Raw genomic sequence first — 12,120 nt, forward strand, 5'->3', positions numbered from 1 at the left:
AACTGCCTCTAAAGTGTGCTTTCTTCGGGGAGCGTGTACGCAGACATGGTTGGGGAGCGTGTACGCAGACGTGGTTGGGGAGCCTGTACGCAGACGTGGTTGGGGAGCGTGTACGCAGACGTGGTTGGGGAGTGTGTACGCAGACGTGGTTGGGGAGCCTGTACGCAGACGTGGTTGGGGAGCGTGTACGCAGACGTGGTTAACTCAAGGATCCTGAGATGTGAGAGACTATCCTGGATTAGCCAGGTTGGCCCTAAATACAATCACATGTATCCTTCAAAGTGACACACATAGGAGAGAAGGGGACACTGTCAACTGTGCAGGCAGAGCCTGGAGTGATGCTGCCACAAGTCAAGGAAGGCCAGCAGCCACCAGAGGCTGGAAGAGGCAAGGCAGGTTTCTCCCCGCAGCCTCCAGAAGGCGTGAAAGCACTGACTGAGGCCAGGTTGTGGAGCTCAATGGCATTACGCCGAGAGTAAGCAGAACTACAGAATTCATTCTAGTTCTATCCTGATCACTGAGTGAGGAATTATGACGAACAACCATTAGCACAGTTGAAATAGATTTTCCCTTATTTCTCATATATATATATATATATATATATATAATTTAAAGACAGGGTCTAGCTCTGCCTCCCAGGCTGGAGTGCAGTGGTGCATTCATGGCTCACTGCTGCCTCAATCTCCCAGGCTCAAGCAATACTCCCATCTCAACCTCCTAAGTAGCTGGGACTACGGGCATGCGCAGCTGTGTATGGCTAAAGTTTTTTTTAATTTATATTTTGTAGACCCGGGTCTCACTACATTGCCCAGGCTGGTCCCAAACTCCTGGGCTCAGGTGATCCTCCCACCTCGGCTTCCCAAAGTCCTGGGATTACAAGCATAAGCCACCATGCCCATTCTCACTAAAAAAAATTAAAAGAAAAAAATGATCTGTGAGATTTTTTTTTTTTTTTTTTTTTTTTGAGACAGAGTCTCGCTCTGTCGCCCAGGCTGCAGTCAGCGGCGTGATCTCGGCTCACTGCAACCTCCGCCTCCTAGGTTCAAGCGATTCTCCTGCCTCAGCCTCCCGAGTAGCTGGGACTACAGGCATGCACCACTGCGCCAGGCTAATTTTTATATTTTTACTAGAGATGGGGTTTCACCACATTGGCCAGGCTGGTCTCAAACACCTGACCTTGTGACCCGCCCACCTTGGCCTCACAAAGTGCTGGGATTACAGGTGTGAGCCCCCGTGCCCAGCCCATGGTGGATATCTTAATTTGTCATCATAAAAACTCTCACAGAGGCTGGGCGTGGTGGCTCACGAGGTCAGGAGATCGACACCAGCCTGGCTAACATGGTGAAACCCCATCTCTACTAAAAATACAAAAAATTAGCCGGGTGTGGTGGCACGTGTCTGTAGTCCCAGCTACTCAGGAGGCTGAGGCAGGAGAATCACTTGAACCTGAGAGGTGGAGGTTGCAGTGAGCCAAGATCGCGCCACTGCACTCCAGCCTGGGTGACAGAGCGAGACTTTGTCTCAAAAAAAAATAAGTCTTTCTCTAGTCCACCATGGACCAGAGAAAGAATTATCTTCAACTGGATACTTGATTCACAGTTCAATTTTAAAGAAATACAGATACTCTGACCTCAAAAGCATTTGCTTTAAAGTGGGCTGGTATAAAAAGCCACTAGGCCAGGACTGACTTAGTGCCATCTAGGCTTTTGTCTCATTAATTATACCTGGACACACTGTGTCACAAAAACCACTCCAAGCCTCAGTTTCCTCACTAGTAAAATGAGAAACAATATTGGCTAGCTGTATCTGCTTCCAGCAAAAGCCGGGAAGAACACAAAGCACAAACCTTTGCCAAATTAAGTAGGGCATATTTATTGACAAATTCACATCAGCATAATCTGCTGCCATGGCATTGTTACTAAAGATGGAGCATATTTTTCCAGTTATTCGAGCCTGTCCTCTTACCGGTATATTCCTAGATATTTTCTAGTTCTTCTAGCAACTCTAAAAGGTATTCATTGCCCCATTTTATTCTCTAAGTGAGTGTTGCTGGTATGTGGGAAAACTCTGGGTTTTGGCAAGTTGATTTTGTGTATGACACAATATCATCCTCTTAGGAGTTCTCTCTCATATATATATATTTAATTTCCTTGGATTTTCCATGGAGGCATTAAAATAATTTGCAAGTGACAGTACTGTCTCTTCTTCCAGAACAAATTTGTTTGTTAATTGGCTAGAAGCACCAGTTAAAATACTGAATTATAACAGCACGCTGCATTGCTGTCTTTAATGAGGCCACCATTAAATATGGTTTCACCATTAAATAGGGCTTGCTGCAAGTAGATGCCATTTTTTACTAAATAAGAAATTTCCTTCCCATGTATACCTTACTAACAGTTTTTTTTTTAAATTTGGACCGAGTAGTACATTTTATTAAATGCCATTGATAGGACCGTATGGTTTTATCAATTACATTTCCTTAATGCAGGGAATAACAGGAACACATTACCTGCGGCTGAACCACACTGCCTTTTTGGAATAAGTCCTACCAGGTCATAGTATAGCATTTTAAAATTACAATGTTGGATTTAATTTGCTATCATTTAAATTTTTTTTTTTTTTTAGACAGAGTCTTACTCTGTTGCGCAGACTTGAGCGCAGAGGCGTGATCTCGGCTCAGCTCACTGCAATCTCTGCCTCCTGGGTTCAAGTGATTCCCGTGCCTTACCTCCTGATTAGCTGGGATTACAGGTGTGCACCACCAGACCCTGCTAATTTTTTGGATTTTTACTAGAGACAGGGTTTCACCATGTTGGCCAGGCTGGTCTTGAACTCCCGACCTCAGGTGATCCGCCTGCTTCAGCCTGCCAAAGTGCTGGGATTACGGGCATGAGCCACTGCATCCGGCTTGTTTAGAATTTCGATATTGGGAATGCATGACCAAACATTTTTCATTCAGTGCTTTACTCTTTGGTTATCAGGATAATGCTAGACTTGCAGAACCAGCTGCAAATATTTTCATATTTCCTGTGCTCTGAACTGTATAAATAACTAGTTCACTTTCTAAAGCCATGTGTTTCAACTGAATAATTAAATGTTTAAATCGCCATAATTTAAAATTTTTTTCTTAATGGCCACACAGTGTAACAAAGAATATTAGACTTTAGACAATACTACCCAATTCTAGCACCAACTTTATAATCAACACAAGTTTGAACCTTAGGAAATAATTTGCTTTGTTTATATTCTCAGGGGTGTTGAAATTTTGTTTAATTTTTAAGTTTCTTTAATTATTATTATTATTATAAAAACAGGGTCTTGCTCTGTCACCCAGGCTGGAGTGCCTTGAACTTTTGGGCTCAAGCAATCCTCCCACCTCAGCCTCCTGAGTAGCTGGGACTATGTGTGCACACCACGAATCTGGCTAATTTTTAACTTTTTGTGGTTTTTTTTTTTTTTTTTTTTTTTTGTAGAGACGGGGGTCTTGCTATGTTTCTCAGGCTGTTCTCGAACTCCTGGCCTCAGGCAGTCCTCCTGTGTTGGCCTCTCAAAGCACCGGGATTACAGGCATGAGCCACAGCACCCAGCTGGGATGTTGAAATAAATTTCATTTAAGTATAATACTCTTAGGAAAGGTACCTTGTCTTTAAAAATAAGTGTCACCTGTTAATAGTGGTGGGAAATAATCCACAATATTGTTTTCCAACATTCTGAACACACACTCACAGTAAATGGCAATTAAGTCTCCTACCAATTGTTTCAGACTCACTAGGAGAAATGCCAGATTTTATCCAACAGGCATAATTAAGATCTGTTTAAGATCCTATCATAAATACACAAGAATGTACTCTTGCCTAATATCCAAACAAACACATGCATGTTCTGTGGCAAGAGAAGGGACAAAGAGAAATAAACCATGTACTATAAAAGGATGGAGCAACTACAGGTGACATTTTCCACACAATTAAAAAATTCAAGCTATTATTGATATTTCCATACTAATGTACTTTTAAAGCCCTATATAAAGATCTCAACATATAAACATGAAGATACAAAAAAGTCTGAATGATTCTCAGAGTCAACACATGAAGCCTGGGGTCTACTAATGTTCCCTATTGTTCTATTGAAAAATGCTCACCAGCAATACCTAACTGAGAGGACTTGCTGAACTCAGCTGCCCAGCAAAAGGTTCCATGTCTAGAGTTGCGAAAAGAGTAGAAATGGAAACAAGCCCTAGTTCTTTTGGGGATTTGGCCCAGACTATATTGCCAAAGGGATGTCAAGTTCCAGCCCTCCCCAAATCTGTAACACAAGATTCTGCTTCCCAAGCGAGCAGTTTCCTTTTGTGCCATCTCCAAATCATATTTAATGTTAAATGACAAAAAGCTCACACGCGCAAAGGTTTCAGTTCAGAGCCCTGTCTGCTGGTGTTAAGATAATGTTGGTGTCACTTCCATCTGTTGGGTTAAACATCGGACAAGAGGTGACTGTTGCAGGGACAAATCACAGAACACAATAGTCCCTTCTTCCCTAATTCTATAGCTTTGATGTGCATTTGCCTTTGAGAATGTTCAAATCTGTTAGATAAATAAGTTTGCAGTTTGTAAAACATAAGCACATTCTATTTTAAGACGTTTTAAGCAACTAGTAAGTAAAAAGCCTGTTAGAGCCTAAGCAACATGGTGAAACCCCATCTCTACAAAAACACAAAAAATTAGGTGGGTTTGGTGGCACATGCCTGTAGCCCCACCTTCTTGGGAGGCTGTGGTGGGAGGATCGCTTGAGCCCAGGAGGTCGAATCTGCAATGAGCCATGATTGCACCACTGCACTCCCACCTGGGTGGCAGAGGGAGACCCTGTCTCAAAAACAAAAGTTTGTTAGTGTATTAGTCTATTTTCATACTGCTTATAAAGAAATACCTGAGACTGGATAATTTATGAAAAAAGAGAAGTTTAATGGACTCACAGGTCCACATGGCTGGGGAGGCCTTGCATCAATGGCAGAAGGTGAAGGAGGAGCAAAGGCACATCTTACATGGTGGCAGGCAAGAGAAGTGCAGAGCAAAGGAGGGGAAAAGCTCCTTACAAAACCGTCAGCTCTCATGAGAACTCACTCACTATCATGAGAACAGGATGGGGGAAACTGCCTCCCTGATTCAATTATCTCCACCTGGCCCCTCCCATGACACATGGGGACTATGAGAACTACAATTCAAGATGAAATTTGGGTGCAGACACAGCCAAAACATATCAGTTAGAATAGCAAAATTCATGGGATATATTTAGAATAAAAGAAGCACTCAGCAAGTAGAGTGTGCATATGGATGTGTGTGTGTGTACGTGTGTGTGTTAATGAGAGAAGGATGAAAGGCTAAGAGATATTTAATATTCATGAGGCATTTGGGAACTAACTATGCATGAGATTAAATATACAAACAACACTAAATATTTAGCATACTAAATATACATGAAACTTAATATTCATGAGGTCTTAATTTGACCATCCACTGGTGACACCCATTCAGGCACCAGGTATCCTCTGCCCAGTAAAACACCAATAAAACTCATGGCTGGGTCAGGCGCAGTGGCCCACACCTGTAATCCCAGCACTTTGGGACACTGAGGCAGGCATATCACTTGAGGTCAGGAGATCAAGACCAGCCTGGCCAACATGGTGAAACCCCGTCTCTACTAAAAACACAAAAATCAGCCAGGCGTGGTGGCATGCACCTGTAATCACAGCTCCTCAGGAGGCTGAAGCAGGAGAATTGCTTGAACCCAGGAGGTGGAGGTTGCAGTGAGCCGAGATAGTGCCACTGCACTGGGCCACAGAACCAGACTCCATCTCAAAACAAAACAAAACAAAACAAAACAACCCATGGATGTCCATCAGTCTACTGCACTATGGCCAGGTGTACTCATCCCCATGGGTCTCTCTGATCAATTATGTGCCACAGCCAGGATGCCCTCCACCTGCAGGCCCCCTCTCTCAAACACAACGCTGGTCCTTCTAACCACATGTCAGTGAGGAAGAGGGATGTGCAGAGGAAGGGAGGGGAGGACACTGCACGTTGCACACCCCAGCACCCAGGTTGCACAGTCCTCCCACCCACCCAGCCTGCAGCCTCTCCTGAGAGCACTAACTGATGCTTTCTCTTTCCCCAGGCTATTCACTGAGCGATTTACATCAATTCAGTAAACTGCGTGATTCCAGCCCATTTTAATAGGGTGTGAGAATCTTTCTGTTCTGAGACCTCCGGAAGAACATGTAGGTGGTGTGCTTGGAGGTGACCAGGGCACCGATGGCATCTGCATAAAAAGGGAGTGAAACGTCCAGTTGCCCGTGGCGAGACACTAATTGGCACTGGTTGTCAACCATTAGGGACTGAATTGTGTCCCTCCAAATTCATGTTAAAGTCCTAAGCCCTACATCAGAATGTGACCTTATTTGGAAACAGGGTTGTTGAAGATGTGATGAGTTAGGTTTAGATGAGGTCACACTGGAGTAGGGTGGGTCCTCACGCACTCATCAAGGGGGAAAATGCAGACGCAGAGGCCAGCGCAAAGAGAGAACACCATGCAGAGGTGGAGGCAGAGACGGGGCGACGTTTCTACAGGCCAGGACATGGCAAAGCTTGCCAGCAAGCCCCAGAAGCCAGGAGAGACGAATGGAACAGGTTCTCCCTCACAGCCCTCAGAGGAGCTAATTCTGCTGACTCTAATTTTGGACATCTAGCCCAGAGCTGTGGGACAATACACTTTTGTTGTTTAAGTCCCCAGTTTGTGATACTTTGTTACGGCAGCCATAGGAAACCAAGACACCAACTGTCAGGGGTGTCCCTTCTTTGGGGATCCATTCACCTCCGTCCACCATCACCTATGTGGTGGCATGGAAGTGTCTTTCTCCGGTGTAAGGGCAAGGGTGAGCACCTGTCCAGCGAGGCAAGTCACAGTGCTCCCCACATCCCACTCAGAAGCCACCCCAGGAGTTCTCACAGGTGATGAAGGTGGGCCAGTGTGGTGCCTGCCTACAAGTGTGTGTGCGTGTGTATGTGTATGTGCAGGCGTGTGTGTGCATGCATAGGTATTTCATATATGCATGCCTATTTCCCTCTTAGGTTGGCAAATTATAACAGAAATTTGTATAAATACCCGATCACCAGCCATAAAGATTTTAGTAATTTTCCATATGTACCAACAGTTTGTAAAGGGTCAATTTCCCTATATCTTTTATTCACACTGAATGTTTTCAGTATTAGCCAACCATTTCTCCATGTTGTTTTAACTGGCATTTCCTGGATTTTTGCGAGGTTCACATGTTACTGGCCATGTGTATACCTTATTTCCTGACTACCCAGCTTAGGTGTTTTGGCATTCTTCTTTTTCTGTGCTTTTATTTATTATCCTTCCATTATGTCCTAATTTTGAAAGAACTCTTTCTACATTAAAGATGCTAACCTTTAGTAGGTTAGCATCCAGGGTTTCTTTTTTTTTCTTTTTTTGAACTTTATAATATTTTTACAATACAGAAGTTTATTTTTATGTCAATTCTATCAATCTTTTGATCAATTTATGATCAATTTTATCCATCTTTTTCTTAATATGCTTTGATTTTAGAGTTATGTTTAGAAAGTCCTTGATGGGGGAGATGGAGCTTTTACTACTACTGGGGATGTGGAATTCACGAAATTTGCATAATTAGGGAGCTGTTTCCACGTGCCATAAATATGGCTGCTCCCATTCTGACAAGAGTCCAGGAGCTATAGAAACATAACCATCACCACAGCACAACTGAGAGGAAAAGAACGAGAGACTGTACTTTGTATTCATTCATCACACACACATGCACAGTCACACACACCACACATACACACCCTGCTCTAAGCACTGGGCACTGGTCTAGGCATTTGAGATACAGCAGTGGCCCAAACCAAGTCTCTGTCCTCATGGATCTTATGTTCTCATTCTAACGGGGAGGGGCCGACAATAAACAAATAAGGAAACCCCTTGATGCAGTGTCCCGAGAGAAGTCTCTGGGTAGGGATGAGGTGGGTGGTCTCCCTGAGAGGTGACTCTGAACAAACTCAAGGAAGTGAGGTGCTGGTGAAAGCAGGTATCAGAGGTAAAAATGTCCTAGGCAGGGCCCAGAAAGCACAAAGGCCCCGAGGCAGCCCTGTGCCCTGGGCGTTTAAGGAAGGAAGGAAGCCAGTGGGGCAGGGGTGGAGTGGGGATGGCCATAGTGGGTGGGCGACGAGGCTGCAGAGGCAACAGACGGTCAGTTCATGCAGGCCCTGATGACCATTATAAGAACGTGGGATTTGGAGCTGGGTGCAGTGGCCCATACCTATAATCCAGCACTTTGGGAGGCCAAGGTGGGTGGCTCATTTGAGGTCAGGAGTTCAAGACCAGCCTGGCCAGCATGGTGAAACCCAGTGTCTACTAAAAATACAAAAATTAGCCAGGTGTGGTGACAAGTGCCTGTAATTCCAGCTACTCGAGAGGCTGAGGCAGGAGAATCGCCTGAACCTAGAAGGTGGAGGTTGCAAGGAGCTGAGATGACACCACTGCACTCCAGTCTAGGTGACAGAACGAGACTCCACCTCAAAAAAAAAAAAAAAAAAAAAAAGTGATTTTGGGATTTCGCACTGAATGGGAAGGGAAGTTATTTAAGGGTTTTGTACAGAGACATGATGTAATGTAACCTAAATTTTACTAATGAAGTTACTTTGACAGATATGTTAGAACACACTGCAGGGCAAGAAGAGCAAAAGCAGGGAGTCAGGATGATGTGACCGTCCAGGAGAAAAACAGCGTTGGCTGAGACTGGGGCAGGAGGAGGGGCAGGTGGGAAGGGCAGAAAGAAGTGGCCTCTGAAATTCCTAATTCATTCATAAAACTCCATATAGTATAAGAAAGTGACTCTGAATGTGAACATCACATGTGAAAGAGATACATACAGCAGACAAAAGCTGATGCTGACCTTGAAATATATGCCCTATAGGAGACAAGGCAGGGGAGTTCAGTGAGTTTCCAAGAACCAGACCACCTGCGAGCTGTTTGTTACTGCTGGCTATGCAGACCAATGGCAGATAAGTAAATTACACACAGATTTTCATACCACAAGGATGTTCCGCATGTCTCCATTTGTCCTTTCATGGTTTGTATAAATAATTTCCAACAAGAACACCTCCAGTGCCTACTGTGAATGACTGTTTAGAAGACACAGATCCCCACCTGATAATTATAGTCAATAGTCAGGTATTGAGCAAATGTAAATAGTATATATTTCTGGAACGCAAGATGTCTATCTGTACCTTGACGTACTCTTGAACTTCACCACATTCTCAAATGAATATGACTTATTTAGACAGAATGAGGCAGCTGGAAATTAACATTCTGATGTGGAGCAAGGAGAGGCTAAGTAAAGCGCCTTTTTTTCTTTTTCTTTTTTTTTCCCAGACAGGGTCTCACTCTGTTGCTCAGGCTGGAGTGCAGTGACGCGATCACGGCTCACTGCAACCTCTGCCTCCTAGACTCCAGGGATCCTCCCACCTCAGCCCCCCGAGTAGGTGGCACTATGTGCACACAACACCTGGTTAACTTTTGTATTTTTTGTAGAGACAGGGTTTTGCCATGTTGCCCAGGCTGGTCTCGAACTCCTCCCACCCGGCCCTCCCAAAGTGGTGGGATTACAGGCGTGAGCCACCACACTGGCCTAGGTAAAGAGCCTTTCAGCAAAGCTGCTTTAATAAGCTTATCCTGGTCTCATCATCCTAATCAGAGGGGCCAAAACATGTGGGGTGCTCTTAACCCTGTGCCTGGTAAGAGGGCAAACCTTCCTCCTTGGCCAGGAGTACAATCTCCAGGCCTCACTGAAGGCCACATAGCCTTTGAGGTGGAGCCCAAACGGGAACCTGCTCAGTCTGACTCCAGAGCCAGCACTGTGGACCTCCCCGTTCCACGGCCTCCTCAACCTAAGGACGGGCCCCACCTCTCCAGTCGTCTTCACCCACAGCAACCACCCATTCACTTGGCGCTTTCTTTTTCTTGCTTTTTAGTATATGCACAACGCTTTCTTCATAATTGAATTGCATGTTTCTTGTGGGCAGGGAATTTTCATCCCCAGAAGGCCTTTCACATCATAGCCAATAAATACTTGATTATGTACAAATAATGGATAGAGTAGTTATGTTTTCAGCATCTCCACATGAATGAATAGCAATCCCCTTGAAAAATGAGTTATGCAACTGAATCCACCACTGATGGTAGAGGAAATGAAAAACGCACCAGTTACAAAATTTCCTTGGTCTCTCAACAGTTATGACAGGATTTTGACATTTGTGATGGAAAGGACTTCATAGTGGGATTTACAATTCAGACACGATTCTGTCCAGATAGGAAAGGAGCACCTGATGAACGAACCCTGTGCTTAGTGCTTTACCCTTCCCAGGCTGCACTATTGAAGGCTGACACCGTCTTCTAACGGGAAGTACTGCCTTCATTTTTACAGATGAGGATACAGGCTCAGAAAGCTGGGGTGGGCCAGTAAGTTGAAGACCCCATTTTGAGATGAGCCTGGTGCTCTCTCCACTATACCAAAATGCCTTTTAAAATGATGGGGAAAATGTATGTGAAACAGAGCAGTAAGTTGAAAAGAAATGTGCTTATGTTAAAGATGTTATCAAAGAATTAAAAATAACAGTGAAGAAGATAATGCAAAGAATTAACTCAGAAAAACAAATAATAGAAATACAGAATACACTAGTCTACAAACACAGCCACACAACTCCAATGGAGACAGCATTTCAAGACAGATAAACCTAGAAAGCTGAGAAGATCTAATATGCATCAAGACTGGTATAAGAATATTTCCTAGACCTGAATGACACTCTCTGTAAAGGGTGTTCAATGGGGAAGAGGCTATGTGGATTTTTTTTTTTTTTGACAGAGTCTCTCTCTGTCGCCAGGCTGGAGTGCAGTGGCACCATCTCAACTCACTGCAACTTCTGCTTACTGGGTTCAAGGGATTCTCCTGCCTCAGCTTCCTGAGTTTTAGTAGAGACGGGGTTTCACCATATTGGCCAGGATAGTCTCGATCTCTTGACCTAGTGATATGCCTGCCTTGGCCTCCCAAAGTGCTGGGATTACAGGCATGAGCCACAGTGCTCAGCCAATTTTTTAAAATGAAGAATTAAAGCCAAGTTGTAAAAAGCAGAAATAATCCCAGGGAGTTAGTTTTGAAGATTTTATTGAGATATATAGTGAGTTTTGAAGCTTTATTGAGATATAATTCACAAACCAGAAAATGCATCCTTTTCAAGTATAAAATTAAGTGGCTTTTAAAATATATTCACAGAACTACAACATTTGAAAGCTGGAAGAGATCTCACAAATTACCTAGCCGACTGCTTCCCAAAGTACGTTCTACTGAAGCTTTTAGTCTCACAGGCTACAGTATAAACAGGAATTTTCCTGGTCAGAAAAACTGGTTAAACATGGCATTAACTGCATACTCTGATCTTCCCCTTGGAGAATCACAGTGCAAAACTAAAGCCTGGGAGAAGTCCCAGGATATTCCAATTAACCAGACACAGAACCTCTTTTCACGGGACATGTACTAACAGACCATCAATCAGTGAGCTGGGGCCAGTGCTTCAGAAAACCCTGACTTATTCCAACCACCTAACATCCAGGTGAATAAAAAGAACACCAGAGAAGGCCCACTGGCTTGAGGTCTCTGAGCTCCTTCAGACTGCCTGATGTGAAAGCAACATTGGGAAATAATTGTTGCTGTTTATGGCAGAGCCAAAACTAGAAACCAGATTCACAGACTTCTAGTCCGATGTTCTCTCTACAATGCCACACACTAAAAGCTGAAGCTGGGAAGCCTTATGTCAATAAATCCCCTCCACTCTGGCCGCAGCCCTAAGGACAGTCACACTGCAGTGCTACTGTCCTTCCAGCCAACGACTCGGCACTCACTCCAAGCCTTGTGCTGCACACGCCTCCGGGGTCACCTCACTGAACCCTAACAGCTAAACTGCGCCAAGGTACTACTGGGGTCCCCATCTCACTGAGGAGGGAAGCAAGGCTTAAAGAGGTGAAGGATCTTGTCCGAGG

At 44.3% G+C, this 12,120-nt stretch overlaps 1 protein-coding gene across 2 annotated transcripts in view; it reads right to left on the reverse strand.

The window, feature by feature from the left end:
• Positions 1 to 12,120, reverse strand: part of TTC39C (tetratricopeptide repeat domain 39C) — a 122,290-nt gene that overhangs the window by 23,955 nt on the left and 86,215 nt on the right. The window lies entirely within an intron of this gene.

The sequence above is a fragment of the Macaca thibetana genome, chromosome 18 (genome assembly GCF_024542745.1).
Source record: "Macaca thibetana thibetana isolate TM-01 chromosome 18, ASM2454274v1, whole genome shotgun sequence".
NCBI classification, from domain to species: domain Eukaryota; kingdom Metazoa; phylum Chordata; class Mammalia; order Primates; family Cercopithecidae; genus Macaca; species Macaca thibetana.